Raw genomic sequence first — 17,409 nt, 5'->3', positions numbered from 1 at the left:
GTGAGGTGACAAAAAGAAATTTATAAAGAATATGGAGGACAGAATCAAGAAAATATGCATGAAAGAATGTGAAAAAGAAGGCAAAATAAATAGCCTATTGGAAACAGCTGGAAAAGAATGGCTATGAGAAGCAGGATAGACTGGACATAAACAGAAGAAGTAAGAAAACGGGCAGGGGAGAATTGGAAGAGAAAGAAAAAGAGGAGAAAAGGTTTGGAATAAGGAGTATGGGGAAGACCACAGAAAAGATATGCAAAGTGCTTAGGAAAGCGGGAGTTAAAACATACAGGAAGGGAGGGAGAAGCATCTTAGGAATTGCGAGGAATGCTAACAAGAAAAAAGAAAACAGAGAAGAGGAAGAGGAAGGGATTATCTACGAAGTGAAATGTAAAGAATGTCAGAGTGTGTACATAGGAGAAACGAAAAACAGGCTGAAAGACAGGTTGAAACAACATAGGGATGATGTACGACTTAAGAGAGAGAGAAATGCAATATTTAAACACACGAGAGAAACAGGACATGACATAGAGTGGGATGAGGCTAAGCAGATAGGAAGGGAGAAGAGAATGCTAGTGAGAAAATGGAAGGAAGCCAAGGAAATAGAGAAGAAAGGTGAAGAAGACACAATGAACTGGAATGGGGGACTGAAGTTAAACAAAGAATGGAAGAAGATGTTGGAAAGAGTGGAAAGGACAAGAGAGAAAGAGGAAAGGAGAAGGAAGAAAAATGAAGGGAAAAGAGTGTGAGATTAAAAGCCCAACCACATTCTATATGGAAGTAATTGTGTTTAGCCTTTTAGGTGAAAGTGAAGTTGGCAAAGTGAAAGTCATCTGCTAAAAAGTTCCAAACAACTTTCTAAATAGTCTGGAGGGAGTAATTTTTGTGTATATATAATGGTCTTTTGTGGTATCTGGTTACTTTTGTACTTGATACAGAGTCTGATGAAGACCTTGCTAGAAGGTTGAAACGTTACGTTAGTTTATGTTTTTTTTTATAAAATAAATTACTGCCTTGGTCAGCATATTTTAGTTTTTTTTATGGGATGGAAAACTTTGTGATTCTTTCAACCCAAAGATAGTTCCCAAGTTACGCCCATGAAGAGAGTACTAATAATACTTACACTATTATACTCTATGCATTGCCAAAGTTTAATATACTATCAATTGTGCCCTTCACATTTTAGAAGAATATTTTGACCATTTCGAACACACTAAAGTATTTGACTTATCACTAAGTAAATATGTCATTCCATTTGTGTTGTTAATGTCCACTGGACATTATTATATTTTGTGGCCAGTAGTAGTAAGTTGATGGACCAAATGAATGCAAGAATTTAATTGCTGCATTTCCTTTTTTTCCCATGGACTTTTGAAGCAATCTTACAAACAAGTTTTAGTCACACACACAAGCTACTACAAAACTGTTTAGAGTTGGAATTCAGAAAGAAACTTCTTCACAACAGTCAAACCACACAGTTATACAAAACTTATTTCATCAGCTCTTATTATTTTTGCATTGACTGTTAAACAACTAGTGTTTCGAAGTAACTGGTTGCAAGTAACAGTTACTTTTTATTTAGGAATTCTATGGCAAGGAAGCTATGCTTTGTTGCATGCTAACTTTAGAACATCCACGCTTTACTTCAATTCTCATTTAATTACATGTGAAAATTTCAGTATTTTTGGTGGTCTGCTGCGTTCGTTTGGAATATGGTTTTCAAGCTACGAAAAAGTCATTGTCAAAGGAGTGGACCTTGTTGATCTTGGAATGGAGGAGAAAGAAATAGGTGCTAGTGGAATCAATGACACCATATTCAATATACCGTGGTTAGCATACTAATGATTTATTAATTAAAATTGTTCAAGCAAAGCTGACTCTGTGTCCCATCATTTATTTGCAGTAGTAATGTAAATATATGAAGGCATATTATGTACTAGAAACAACATAAATAAAACACTCAAGTCTTCATGATCATTGATTTTGTGTAATTTTTACACAAATCAATGATCATTAACTGTAAGTTACTTTCACAGTAATTGTAAAGTAACTCATAATTACTTTCAAAGTACCAGTAACTGTAACTGAATTAGTTTTTAAATGAGTAACTGTAACTCGGTTACTTGTAAAAAGTAACTTACCAAACCTGTAGCCTAAACCTGTAGCCTAAGTTCAAAATAGTGCATACTTAATTTTCCTGGTTTAGTTTAGTACTTTGCAATCGCTGACACATCGTACTGCACGTTTTGTCATTTCACCTTACATGATTAATAAGAAATTTATGCCTTGAATACTATTTTCAATTGGTACATCATTGCCGCACTTGTTTTAACTGTTCCAACCAGCCCGCCACTACAGTTTCTGTGGTATATGGCAAAATCTCCATGGAAAAACTGCAATCAGCACAAATGTGTATTTTAACTTCATATTTCGTATCCCCGTGAAGAGTAGCCAAAAAAAGAACTTCCATATTGAGATAAAATGCACAAAAATAATGTTCTCGAAGATAATTTGCTAAAGTTGGGAATGCTAATAATGATGATTATATTTCTTAAAAAATTGAAGACAGTTGAAACTGACTTAGATACAGTGGAACCTCGATTTTATGTTATTCAGGCGACCAAGCTGAAAAACTTAGAATGAGAGACAACGTAAAACGGAGGAAAATTTCTTAGCAATTTGCTATGTTGAGACCACCAAGATTGAATATAAAATGCAGGACAATGTAAAATCAAGGAACTTGAAATCGGGGTTCCGCTGCAATTATTATTTGTAAATTTTAATTAATTTATGAATTTTGGAGGGGGCAAGTGCTTCCATTTGAATCCACGACTTTTGCGACACCGTCGTATGCGACACCGTCGTATGCGACACTAGCATTTCTGCCGTCATATGCGACACTGTATGGAAAATATATTCCATGACAGGTGCAACACCGTCATCTGCGACACAAAGTGTAAATAGCTTCCCGTCACACTTTATCCAGGCTTAGGACTGGCAGCATCATGGAAGCTGGTGTGTTTTTTAAAACCTTTATTTATTTATTTATTTATTTATTTCGTCTTCTTTTACATGGCGAAGTTAAGGCTGTGGAGCCTTTTCTTCCACTTGACCATGTTTACAAAAAAAATTGAATATGAAATAATTAAAATATTGAAAAAAAGAGGAAGAAAAAATATAAAAATTACAGAGAAATAAAAAATACAAAGAAAAATTACATATAAGAAAGGTAATATAACCTATAGATACGGGCACACACACTCACACTCACACATACATATTTTTGCTCTTACACACGTACAGTGTCTCTCAAACGTTTTAGGACAACGACATTTTAAACTAGGCAACCCAATTTACACAAGGCGTTGGTGGGTTGCGTGTAGAGTTAGGCTCAATTTCAGGGTTGTCACATGCACATATTATATAGTATATATATGAAATACGCGAAAGAAAGAAATCTAAGTACGAGTATTATTGTATCAAACTTGAAAAAATATCAGTGTTATATTTGTTGTAAATGAAAAATACTTTCTGAAAGAAAAAAAATCGATTTTATAGTACTTCATTGCTGATGAGTCTACACAAAGAAAAGAGGAGAGAGGAAACGGAAAGGGACAAAGAGAGGAGAAGAGAGAAAGGAGAAGAGGAAAAGTAAAGGAGGGAAGAAAATAGAGGACAGACGTGGATAGGAGAAGTAATGAGGAGAAAGGAAAAAGATTCGAGGAGAGATGATGAAAATGGAGCAAGAGGATATACGAGGAGGAAAACGAGATGGGAGAAGAGGAGAGGAGAGGAGGAGACGAGAAGAGGGGAGTGGAGAGTAGAGTAAAAGAGAGAAAAAGGGAAGAACGAAAAGAAGAGGAGAATAGTGCAATGGAGTCGGAAATCGAAGAGATGATAGGACATAAGAGGAGTGGAGAAGAGTGAGATGGAGACAAGATGCGAGAAAAGTAAGGAAGGCGATATGAGATAAAAGCAGAGGAGAAGGAGGGTAGAGAAGAAGGAGAAGCAGAAGAGATGAACAGAAGGTACTGAAGACGAGAGGAGAGAAGAGGTAGTTGCAGAAAATATCGTCTCGGCGTCAAGAATTGCTCCATTGATCAAATTTTCGACATGGAACAATCAATAACACTTTGAAATGTATTAATGAATGTATTATTTCGGTGCGAAATGCCTTTTGGCTGAGTACAGAGCAAGAAAAAATCTTCCACGTAAGATCTTTGATTTTACCTGCGATTATATCACTAAAAACATGAATGTAATTTTAATATTTATAAGAATTATCCAATTTTTCTCCACTTCATGGTTCGTTGAAATGGAGATTTTGTAATTTCATATTTCCCCTCCCCCCATCGTTAATTCTAAACTGAATCATTCCGTTTCACACGGGGTGGACAACGAACACAATGGGATATGTCTAAAAATTACGAACATTTTCAGGTCGGCAATCCTTAACGTTAACCACTACCCTACAAGCTTTCGCTCCTGAAAGCAGGTAGAAGGAACTGCCCAATGTGAAATGTAGATGCAACTCTCCTCCTACATGTAATGTGCAAATAATACTTGTTTGTAACAAAGCAAACGATGGCACGCGTAGAATGAATCGGCGAAAACATTTAATGGGGAATTGCACATGATGAATACTTTTCAGTCGATATTTGTGGATGTATCTTTTCATTGAACTCGAGTGGGAAAATGGGTAAAATTAGCGTGTCCTGAATTGCCACAAATATAAATAGTTATTTCATTAATATTTGTCAATGTCTTTGAAGCAGTACACAATTATCGTTAGAGTATCATCATCGTATACATGAAAATATCCCTTTGAACGTGTGTCAATTCATTTTTCTTATATATATAAATTCCAGATGCAAAACAATGTAACGACTTTACTCTGCTATTACAAATAACGTCACTATGCTCTTAATTAGTAAAAAAAGGAATTAAAAAAAGAGAACACCTCGAAAGGAGAATCGAACATGAGACCATCAGCAGCCCAATCGAGAACTCTAACCACTACACCACGCCCTTTCCTTCCGTTGTAACAACGATTTTTAAGTATTCTGTCCCTCCAATATTGTAACTGTTATTGGGTATACATGTAGTTGAACTGTTACTTTAGTTTTGAATTGCTTTCTTGTAGTATGCTTGTTTACTGACGCAGTGTCGTGTCCAGAACAGTCTTATGAAATGTATTTGCTGTTGTGTAAGTAACACGAAATAATTACACCACTTGCGAACTGCCAAATGTGCGAAAACGTTATACGTAAACAGGCGAAAAATTGTATTAAGAAAATCGCATCACATTTGACAGTGTTAGTCAAAAGGTAGAAGAAGCTGACTAATGTGAAATGTAGATGCAGACTGTTCTGAACACGAGACTATGTCAGTAAGCAAGCATTTCGTCTGTTGCAGTATCACAAGAAGAGAACATCGTCCGGCAATGTTTAAGCCTCTAGATATTTTCCAATAATAATGTCTAATCACAATAATATGTTGGAAGAAATAACTCGCATTTTTCACAACTACCAATATTCTCGTTTCTCTTCATCATTCGAAAATTATTTCTCGAAGATAGTTCCTATACTACAAGAAAGCAATTCAAAACTAAAGTAACAGTTCAACTACATGTATACCCAATGACAGTTAAAATATTGGAGGGACAGAATACTTAAAAATCGTTGTTACAAACGGAAGGAAAGGGCGTGGTGTAGTGGTTAGAGTTCTCGATTGGGCTGCTGATGGTCTCAGGTTCGATTCTCCTTTCGAGGTGTTCTCTTTTTTTTAATTCCTTTTTTACTCATTAAGAGCATGTTGACGTTATTTGTAATAGCAGAGTAAAGTCGTTACATTGTTTTGCATCTGGAATTTATATATATAAGAAAAATGAATTGACACACGTTCAAAGGGATATTTTCATGTATACGATGATGATACTCTAACGATAATTGTGTACTGCTTCAAAGACATTGACAAATATTAATGAAATAACTATTTATATTTGTGGCAATTCAGGACACGCTAATTTTACCCATTTTCCCACTCGAGTTCAATGAAAAGATACATCCACAAATATCGACTGAAAAGTATTCATCATGTGCAATTCCCCATTAAATGTTTTCGCCGATTCATTCTACGCGTGCCATCGTTTGCTTTGTTACAAACAAGTATTATTTGCACATTACATGTAGGAGGAGAGTTGCATCTACATTTCACATTGGGCAGTTCCTTCTACCTGCTTTCAGGAGCGAAAGCTTGTAGGGTAGTGGCCCCAGTCAGTGCCACGGCACGGTAGAGTACAGACGTGTTGCGAGCTGCTGTGAGCAAACGAGTTAACCGAGTACCGTGGTGAACTGTTTCGCGATCAAATTGGGATTTTTTCCCACTGAATTTGTGAATAGACTTGAAACGACAACATACGATCATCATGCAGCGTGAAAATACCATTCAGGTAAGCTTTGAGAATGGAACAACTAAACCGAGTGCTAGTGAAATACATGAATTTATATACGGAACTTTTAAATTGACATTAGATGAAATATATGCCATACAGATACCGACAACTGTTCGCGGTGTATATGTAAAATTAGTAAGACGAGCAACAATGGATAAAATCCTAGAAAAATATTCTGGTGAGGTAAACTTCCATTATGAAAATGGACAGATGACAAAAGTGAAACTCAGTGATGCTGGCCGAGAAGTGAAATATATTCGAGTGTTCAATCTCCCGCTTGAATTGGATGATAGACATGTAAGTGCCAAATTAAATGATTTCGGTGTAGTAGATAACATCACACGTGAAACATGGAGCACGAAGTTTAGATATCAAGTACAAAACGGAGTGCGAGTAGTGAAAATGTCATTGAGAAAACCCATACCGTCCTTTCTTCAGGTCGATAAATTTATGGCGCACATAATATATACTGGACAGACACCCACGTGTGAAATTTGTGCTAGTGACCTTCACAAAAAACAGGACTGTCCTCGCCGGAAAACAACGGTATTACGTGTTCCAACTCGCCCCATTAGATCTTATAGTGGAGCGGTAGTGCAGTTATCCATGGAAGACAAAGATGACGGAATGGAAAATGGAAATCCCCAGCAGACCTGTGACCAAAAAGTGAATGACAACAATAGCGACCAAGAGATACCCCTTACCCCATTGATTCCGACCGTTCCAGTTGAAGAAAAAGTGTCCACCCTTACAAGGAAGCAACCAGACTCCTTCCCTGAACAACAAGTGGAACCAAAAATCGACGTCACACCAACCCAAGAGGTGGAAGACCGAGAAATGGACCACGCAAATCTAATGGAACATGAAGAGGATGACGAATCAACGGATGTTGAAAAGGATTCCTTACTTCCAAATAGAGGTGTGCGAAAGAGAGAACTACGATCCTCCTCACAGAAATTATCGCCTGGAACTGTAAGTAAAACGATACAGAAACGTAAAAATAAACAAAAAAATGCTTCATTTGCTTATCCTACGACGAAAAGTTTGAAAACAAATGACCCCAAATTCGATAGTAATGAACAGCCAATGGTTGATAAGCCATGACATTGCAAAAGGACAGGTTAAAAAAAATTGGAGTGTATGATGACCAAAAATGTTTGCGCAATGTTATTATTTATACTAATATGTCCCCTTTATTTCCTCTTGCAAAGTAAAATGGCCAATCCGGTTCTCCGTTTAGCAACCATAAATGTAAATAAGTTAAGTAGCGACACTAAACTTGTGGCCTTACGTGAATTTTTAATTACTAATAATGTAGATGTAGCATGTATTCAAGAGGTGGGGGTTCCTTCCTTGAAGTGTCATCAATATTATGAAGAATATAATAATTGTGTTCAAAATTATACGGGAACATCCATTTTGGTACGTCATGGTTTAAATATGTTAAATGTTCAGTTTCACCCCGGTGGGAGGATTATAATTGGTAAATTGGGTAACTTAAGTATTTGTAATGTGTATGTTCCTTCTGGTACTCAAAATAGAAATAGACGTAGAAATTTTATAACACAGGAATTAGCCCCTTGTTTAGATGGCCACACAGATCGACTTTGTGTTACTGGCGATTGGAATTGTACGTTACATAGAGAAGACCAAACTTCCACCTTCAGTTATTCCCCAGAACTCAACTCTTTAGTAACTGGTCTAAATCTCGTTGATGTATGGAAAAAATTACAACCAGGAAAATTAGGCTTTACTTATAAAACACAAACTGGGGCATCGCGTTTAGATCGTATGTATGTTCATAATAGTTTACAACAATTGGTTTCAGACATTGAGGTAATTCCAGTAATTTTTAGCGATCATGATGCAGTCGTAATGAAAATGAGATCCCCATTTGAATATATACATGTGGGAAGGGGATATTGGATTATGAATACCATAGTACTGAAGGAGGATCAATTTATTCAAGCCTTTCAAACGGCATGGGAAGGTTGGCAAAGACGAACGCTGAGAAATACCAATATTATACGATGGTGGGATCAAGTTTTCAAACCATCACTCCAAAGACTTTGTCGCACGTATTGCATAGAAAAGGCGAGAAATTGGAAAAATTTAGTAAATTTTCATTTTTGTGTGTTACGAGAACTTCATAATAAGACACAAATGGATAGGTCGACACAAAGTCGCATAAAAAAGGTCAAGGCGCAATTACTTCAGTTATATGCCAAAAAGGTAAATAACATAAAGGCAAGAAGTAAATTATTAAATATTGACCCTGATGAAAATGTATCTTTAAATCATGTAGTTCAAATACATAAAAGAAAATCAAAAAATTTAATTACCAAACTCCAAAATAATGAAGGAGAATGGTGTCAAAATGAAGAAACTGTACGTAATTTATTACGGGAGAACCTTTGTGAAATATATAATGTCCCAAGTAATTCCCTGTCTGATTCCACAGAATATATCCAACAATATTGTCCTCATGCTGAGTTTGAAAATGACACACAAAATGGAACAGAATTTACGATAGACGAAGTTTATCATGCAGTGTGTGCGGCAAAATCGAAATCCTCACCAGGCCTAGATGGAATTTCTGGTACTTTTTATTATCAATTTTGGCCTCTTATAGGACCTACGGTAACAGAATGGGTAAATGCAGTCTTTACGACAGGGCATCTGAGTACCTTATGTAAAACGGGGATTGCAATTTTCATAGCAAAAAAAGAGAATCCACGGAAGACAGTTGATTATAGACCCATAACAATGTTTAATACGGATTATAAAATATTAACTAGATGTATCTTAAACAGGTTAAAAAACAATATAGAAACATTAGTTCAGCCCTTTCAATATGGAGTACTAGGTAATAAAAAAGTATATCATCTGCTATCCAACATAAGAGATTGTATTTCACTGTGTGAAAATACTAAGACGGATGCTTTATTAGTGTCTGTTGACTTTTCTCAGGCGTTTGATCGTGTAAACCACCAGTATTTATGGCAGGTGTTAAATTACATGGGTATACAACCGATCCTTATTACTCAAATTCGGAATTTAATGGAAGGTATACACATCAAAACAAAGGTAAATGAATTTCTCTCTAAGCCCTTTGTAGTAAGTAATGGCTTACCTCAAGGTAATCCCTTGTCTCTGGCGCTATTTGCGTTATCTTTGGCCCCCTTTCTATGTCATGTAAATGAACAAGTACAAGGATTTTCTGTAAACGGATTCCACATGAAGGTCAGCGCCTTTGTGGATGACGTAACGGTTGTTTGTAAACACACTGCAGATGCTTTGGCCTTAAAAACCTGTCTTATCGATTACGAGAGAGTATCCGGTGCCAAGGTCAACACCTTGAAAACACGTTGTATGGCTTTAGGGTTACAGTGGCCTGTTTCAGCTACAACAGTGTTCCCAATGCAAAATTCGCTAAAGATATTGGGAATAATGTTTGGCTCTACCATTAAAGAAAGTATAAACTTAAGTTACCAGAAATTATGTACAAATTTAAGGTATTATTTATACATGTATAATCATCTTGACTTATGTTTAATTTCACGAATTACTTTCTTAAATATATATGGCCTGTCAAGATTATGGTATACTTGCCAGATACTACCATTAACACCTCAATATACGGCCACAATTAAGGGCCTGATTGGAAAATTTGTGTGGAAAAATAACGTTTTTAGAGTTAGACAATCTAGTCTTACACGTTCCTATGTACAGGGTGGCCTTGAATTGATAGATTTCCAAGTGAAAGCGAGAACCTTGTTCTATCAGCGGTTTGTAGCGCGGGTGTTCAGCGTAAATGAACCAAACGCTGATTTCTTACGACAATTGTTCACTGAAATTCCGCTGGTGTCTCCGGTAAACAAACCAAAGGTGCCACCTTTCTTCAGTCATTACTCTCCTGTGATAATTGATTTAATATACGCTTTGATGAGAAATGACGATCCACCAAAACAAACTGTACGTCAAATCTATAAACAAAATATTGCCAAGGAAACTCCTGCTTCACATATTATGGGAAAATATCCAAATTATAAATGGACCATAATTTGGAAAAATATACATGCACGCCACCTCACAAAAAAACAAAGATCATGTTGGTTTAGAGCGATAAATGAGTTAATAGATTGCAAAGAAAAAAGAGCTCGATTAGGATTTAGTATAGATGCGTTATGTACCACGTGTAATGAAACTGATACAATCGAACATCGCCTGACTATGTGTGGGAAAATGAAAGAGGCATGGTTATTTTTACAACAATGTATAAGTAGAATTTGTCGTTTGTCACCCACTAGTGTTAAGGTAGACTATATCCTAAAGCCGGAGTTCAATTTTTTTCCGGCTACAAAACAACAATCTTTACAGTGGCTTTTAGCCACTTTTGTAATGTATGAAAATATAGAAAATCCGGTTTCAGGAAATTTTCGAGATTTTTGTAATGCTTATGCAAACTCTTGTGGTGTATGGAGAAAAAGACATATGTATGCAAATTATTTGCAAATTGTAGTTGGATAATTTAATGTAACAGGAATTATAGTTTGTGATAATTTAATGTAAAAAGAAATGTAAAAAAAAAAAAAAAAAAGTGGTTAACGTTAAGGATTGCCGACCTGAAGGTCGTAGGTTCAAACCCCTGCGGTGGCAGAAAATGTTCGTAATCTTTAGACATATCCCATTGTGTTCGTTGTCCACCCCGTGAGAAACGGAATGATTCAGTTTGGAATTAACGATGGGGGGAGGGGAAATATGAAATTACAAAATCTCCATTTCAACGAACCAAGAAGTGGAGAAAAATTGTATATTTTTATAAACATTAAAATTACATTCATGTTTTTAGTGATATAATCGCAGGTAAAATCAAAGATCTTACGTGGAAGATTTTTTCTTGCTCTGTACTCAGCCAAAAGGCATTTCGCACCGAAATAATACATTCTTTAATACATTTCAAAGTGTTATTGATTGTTCCATGTCGAAAATTTGATCAATGCAGCAATTCTTGACGCCGAGACGATATTTTCTGCAACTACCTCTTCTCTCCTCCCGACTCCAGTCTTTTCTGTTCTTCTCTTCTGCTTCTCCTTCTTCTTTCACCTCCTTCTCCTCTGCTTTTATCTCATATCGCCTTCCCTACTTTTCTCTTATCTTTTCTCCATCCCACTCTTCTCCACTCCTCTCTTCGATTTCCGACTCCATTGCACTATTCTCTTCTTCTTTTCGTTCTTCTTTCTCTCTCCTTTATTCTACTCTCCACTCCCCTCTTCTCGTCTTCTCCCCTTCTCTGCTCTCATCTCACTTTGCTCCTATCTTCTCTTGTTTGCTCCATTTTCCTTATCTCTCATCGAATCTTTTTCCTTTCTTCTCACTACTTCTCCTCTCTTTGTCTATCCTCTCTTTCTTCTCACCTTTACTATTCTGCTTCTCCTTTCGCTTTCTCTTTATCCTCTCCTTTGTCACAATTCGTTTCCTCTCACCTCTTTTCCTTTCTGTAGACTCATCAGCGATGAAATGCTAGAAAACTCTTTTTTTCTTTCAGAATGAATTTTGTCATTTGCGATATAATAGTGATATTTTTATATTTTTATAAAATAATGCTTTTTATTTCTTTCGCGTATTTCATAAATATCTATTCTGCACATGGCAACCCTGAAATTGATCCTAACTCTACACGCAACCCACCAACGCCTTGCGTAAATTGGGTTGCCTAGTTTAAAATGTCGTTGTCCTAAAACTTTTGAGAGACACAGTACAAGCAAATACATAACACAACACTTACTTAAGCACAGTCCAATATTACACATACTTAAAACACAGTCCAAAACGGTATACTTTGACGATAATTCATCTTAACTATTACTCTAAATCATTTATGTGCCTTACGTCCTTCTATCATTCTCTGCACCCGCCATATTATTAGGGAAATCAAACATTTAATTTTCATTGTATAATATGTGTAACTTTAACAATTTCTTGAACGTCACAATTGAGGAAGAGACATGAATTTCAGGTGGCAACTTGTTCCAAAGGCCTGCTGAGGTAACAGTAAAAGAATTTGCCTAGAAGTTGGATTTGTGGAGTGGAATGGAGAGCAGAGACCTTTCGCGCGATCTGGTGTTGCGGCTGTGAAAGTCGGAAAGATGTTGAAATCGGTTATAGAGATATTGCGGGTCTTTTATTTGAAGGATTTTGTACAGTAAAATTAACTTATGGAAATTACGTTTATCGCTTAATTTAAGCCACTCGACCTTCGCAAAGTTCGATGTCAAATGCTCTGAATATTTTAGATCGAAAACGAAACGAATGCAGGCATTTTGAATTCGCTGCAGTCGTTTAGCTTGTTCGTGATTGACATCCAAGAAAGCAATGTCGCAATAGTCAACAATGGGAAATACAAGAGACTGGACCAGTTTAATTTTTATGCGTTCAGGGAGGAAGTTTTTGAGCCGATAGAGTGAATGCAATGCACCGAAAGCTCTTCTAGATACAGTGTTAACTTGCTCTGCCCAGGTGAGATGTTGGTTGAGTATCACACCCAGATTCTTAACAGTAGTGGAGAAGGGCAGATGAATATCATTTACGTTGAGTCTAGGGAGGCTAGATTTATCTATTTTACTCAAAATTCTAGGGAAACCTACAAGAATACACTGGGTTTTAGTCGGGTTTAGATGTAAGCCATGGTGTGCAGACCAAGTACTTTATTAGTTTTCCTTCACACTGACATCATGGTAGCTGGGTGTTTAAAAGCTGGATGTATTTATCCTTTGTCAAAGACGGATTTTTTAGATCCCTTGTCAGTATAGGAGCAGACTGCAATTCCTTGTCAATGTAGAAATGTAGAATGCGTCGTTTCTCTTGTAGTTGAACCAACATCTTACTATTTTCATTCTAATTTCTGAACGTACGCCATTCTCCTCAAAAAGCGGTTAAGATCTCTATGCATTTCATAGTCGGCAAACGCTCTTTGTATTCTCTCATGTAATGTAATGTACTGACGTCGTCTACGTTTCCCTTTAAAATTCAAGGCCTTCCTCTCACATAAGTAGTCGTTGTACACAGCTAAGCCAGAGCTGAACACATTCTTATACACAGACGCACGTCTGGATCTGTTTTGTAATCGTTTGTCAGTCCCAACTCCTGCACCTTTCGCCACAAACATTGGTTAAAGTGATAATTACAACCACTGATCTGAGCCTCGGGAAATACTTTCTTCAGAGACGCTATTGCTGTTGCACGTACGCAAATGTCGCTAATTCTGGTAAACAAATTAGAAATCGTAGGGGAAAATCCAAGCAGTGTCGCTTATGACGGGAAAAATCCAGTTTTTGTCTTAGTGTCGCAAATGACGGTGTCGGAAATGTCGGAACTCCCTTCCCTTTGCCCCCCGCCAGGTTACGCTTATGCTTACCTTCATACATAGTGAACATAAATTTTGAATATTACCTTAAAACATATTGTACTTTAGGCTTTGTGCTAAATACATAAGCATTTTTAATAAGATTTACTTTTAATGTCATTTTATGCAAATGATTTTATCACCCTGTCTCTGAACCGCCCATCCCAATTTTTCCATCAGGCATTAGTACACACACTTGAGCTACCTACATATAATATTGGGGGGATATTGAAGGGGGGCATTGCACGAAATTTGCTCTTGAAGTTATTAATTTTTTCTTCTAAAAAATACATGATATTGATATTGAATTTAAAATTTTGGGAGCGTCAGCACTTAGGCTATTTTGCTCCCGTCACATTATACGGGGGCCAGCCCCTTATCATTACAAATAACAACTCTAGCGTTGCATAACTAAAAATGTTAAAATGTTCTGACTTCTGTTAAAAGCTGAGGCCGTAAACGGGCACTCAGCACACACAAGGACAACACACACAAAATTATACTGGCCATAGTGCCAGTCGCCAGAGCCTCGTTAGTCTTTAGTCCAGGGTGCACTACGTGGAAGTGAGGTTGACTTTTGGGCGCCTACGTGGAAGGTCACCCCTCACACCCCTCTAAAAAATACATGAAACTATACATAAAAATACATGGTTATTAATACAATCATCTGAAACCTTATTTAAATGAAAGTTTACACTATTTTGAAGAAAAGAAAAGAAACTTGAAGTTCCTACGGCAAACCTGAGGGAAGATACCATCATTTATAACCTAATGCATGTCATTCAAAGTGGAGCCGCAAGTGGCGTACACGGAGATTTTAAAAAGCGCGTAACTTCTGAACCCCTTGACCAATCTAAAAAAAATATGTCATTTTTGTAATCAGCATTAAAAATTCTATAAGTATACCGAATTTCATCAAAATCGGGGATGGTGGGTGACATGGCCTGGATGAATTGACGTGGAATGACCCTGCATTTATTTTATATCGCACATTTACAAAGCCGTGCCTCCTCAAGTTATAAAAATCCCAACTTCAATGATTCATTTAGACATGCTATAGTTGAAAAAAAAAGTTTAGATGCAACAAAAGTGCATCATTATTTTATTGTGTAAATTGGGTGCCTCCCCGATGGCGTAGTAATAACGTCGACGTCTTGCAATCAAGGGTCCCCGCGTTCGATACCCAATGGAGGCACAAAGTGGATCGGATCGCACTTTAAACTGTAGGTCGGTTCGCGATTTAGCCTATTTGTGAATCAAGTGGACTTAAAATATAAAACAATATCGACCTTGAGAATATTAGAATTCACTAATTCACCCGCAGGTAAGTCAAATTTCACATATCCCTTTTCATCCTTGTTCATAGACTTCCTGCAATACTCTTGTGCATTTGAGTTGCATCCCACCAGGTGCGAGAAATGTGAAGAGTTATTCTTTCCCTGTACTGCGTTATTTCTTTTCATTACAGTAAGGCTAAATTCTCGTTTTATCTTAACTTTTAAAAAATGTGCAAAATACGTCTCTATCTTTAAACAACCACCCTTTCTCATGTATGTGTAAGATAATCCCACTCTGTCTCAGAAAACCTTTTCCTACGATCAAATGGCGGAAACAACTCTCAAGTCTCAACAATTATAAATTTATGCTTAAATTTCCTATCATTTATACAACCAGTAGCACATATCACGTCGTTTGGTGTAACACTGTCAACAGGTAATGTTACTTTCCTCGTCCTAATAAATTTACTTCCAACCAGTGACGGCGCCAGGGAAATGTGACTGGCGGGGGGGGGGGGGGGGGCAACAAAATATTGTTGGGGCCGTCACATTAAAACGCCCGAAAACACTACACTACACACACGAACACACCATCACACACACACACACACACACACACACACACACATATATATATATATATATATCAGTGGCGTATGCTGGTTCTAACTAGTGGGTAATCTCCGACCCTTGATCCTCAAACTCCAAAAGTTTCCGTGCAATTTATGTCAGTTTCCATATTGGATTTAGGAATATTGTGTCAGAATGTTTGTCTTATTGCCACGATCACAATCAATTAATTCTCGTTATTGCAGTTTAATATACGTGTAGAATTTCAAATAATAAAACAAGACAGTATTATAAAGATATAAAAAACAACCTGTGAAATATAAAATGAAAGACGTGCACTAGTGAAATAAAACCCCGCAATATTAATTTAAGTGCAAAATTCAACTTACTCCAGGACCCGATTACTTGTGCCGTACCACATCCAAAGCACGCTGTTTGTCCAGTTGCACGTCAATACGTGTCTGTGCAAAAGATTGCAGCTTAACAAAGGAAGTTATGTGACTTTTGGATTTTTCATGTTTGGCACAAGTGTTGCAAAGATTACAGTATCCGCCACGCGTCCATACATTCTTTTCAGCCCCGAAAGTAAGCACGGCCAACAAAAAGCAAAGCTTATTAACACTTATACTTCCTGTCAACCACGGTGTTTTGTCATAATTTGCTTGCGAAAATGCCTCACATATTCCCGATTTTTGTCTTTGTGTGTAGAAATAAGTTCAAGCGATGACACTGGACTACCTGTATTAACAATTTGAAACTTCTCCTGAAAAGATCTTGTTCCAAAAGGTTTCACCAGCAAATCTTGTATCACATCCATTACCCTTTAACACAGCACTATCACGACAAACACAAACACCTAAATAAATAATAAACACGAAGCACAGCACGAAGCCAACGACTACACGCATTCAGTTTCACGCGCCAAACTTCTGTTGTTGTGTTCCTGGCTCAGAATGAAATTCCTTATGAATGATAAAAAAAAAAATCCCTTTCCGAGCTCGAAATGACAGGTTTTAAAAGTTCGAATCATTGCAGGCCAGAGTCAGAATTTTATTTCGGGATGGGGATCATCCCTTATTAGCAGCCGCCACATAAAGTTGAAACAGTGGGGTTAGAAGTCCTGAAGATGAATCTCAGATTATTACAACGTATTATGCAAGGTGTTTAATCCTGCTAATAAAGTAAAATTAATTACCACTATACACTTTTTAAATTAGATATTTGTAGGATTTCGGGGAGGGGGGTTTCAGCCCCCCGAGTCGTCCACCTGGCAACGTGCCTGATGTGTTTTTTTTTCGTTTTATGTTTAATTCGTTCATCTTCATCACTATTAATCTAAATAGGCCAGCAATCGGTAGGTAAGCCTTGGCCCGATATTGGGCTGTTGCGCTATTGGATTATTATTATTGTTTCACTAGAAAACATAGGTTTAAATAGTAAACCACGATGATTCACACTACAATTTAAATTAATAACCTCACAAAATTGTTATACCATAAGAACAGGAAGACGTTAGTGTTTCGAAGAAAGTGAATGATATTCAACAACAGTTTGGAACATAGATATTAATAATAGAACCTGAACTCAGCAAACTTTGGCTAGAAACTGCAAACGCGGTGTGAGCCATAAAATAAAGAAGAAGAAGAGTTGTAAATCCAATAAAATTTGTAGATGTTGATGTCCTTTGAAGGAGCATGGTACTTGAA

At 36.9% G+C, this 17,409-nt stretch overlaps 1 protein-coding gene across 2 annotated transcripts in view; it reads left to right on the top strand.

Annotated features, from left to right (window-relative positions):
* LOC145985753 (uncharacterized) overlaps window positions 1-17,409 on the top strand; it is an 83,951-nt gene that overhangs the window by 27,695 nt on the left and 38,847 nt on the right. The window lies entirely within an intron of this gene.

The sequence above is a fragment of the Lepisma saccharinum genome, chromosome 3 (genome assembly GCF_977018435.1).
Source record: "Lepisma saccharinum chromosome 3, izLepSacc3.1, whole genome shotgun sequence".
NCBI classification, from domain to species: Eukaryota; Metazoa; Arthropoda; class Insecta; order Zygentoma; family Lepismatidae; genus Lepisma; species Lepisma saccharinum.
Note: the sequence above shows the minus strand (reverse complement) of the source record. Positions and strands in the feature narration are given on the sequence as shown.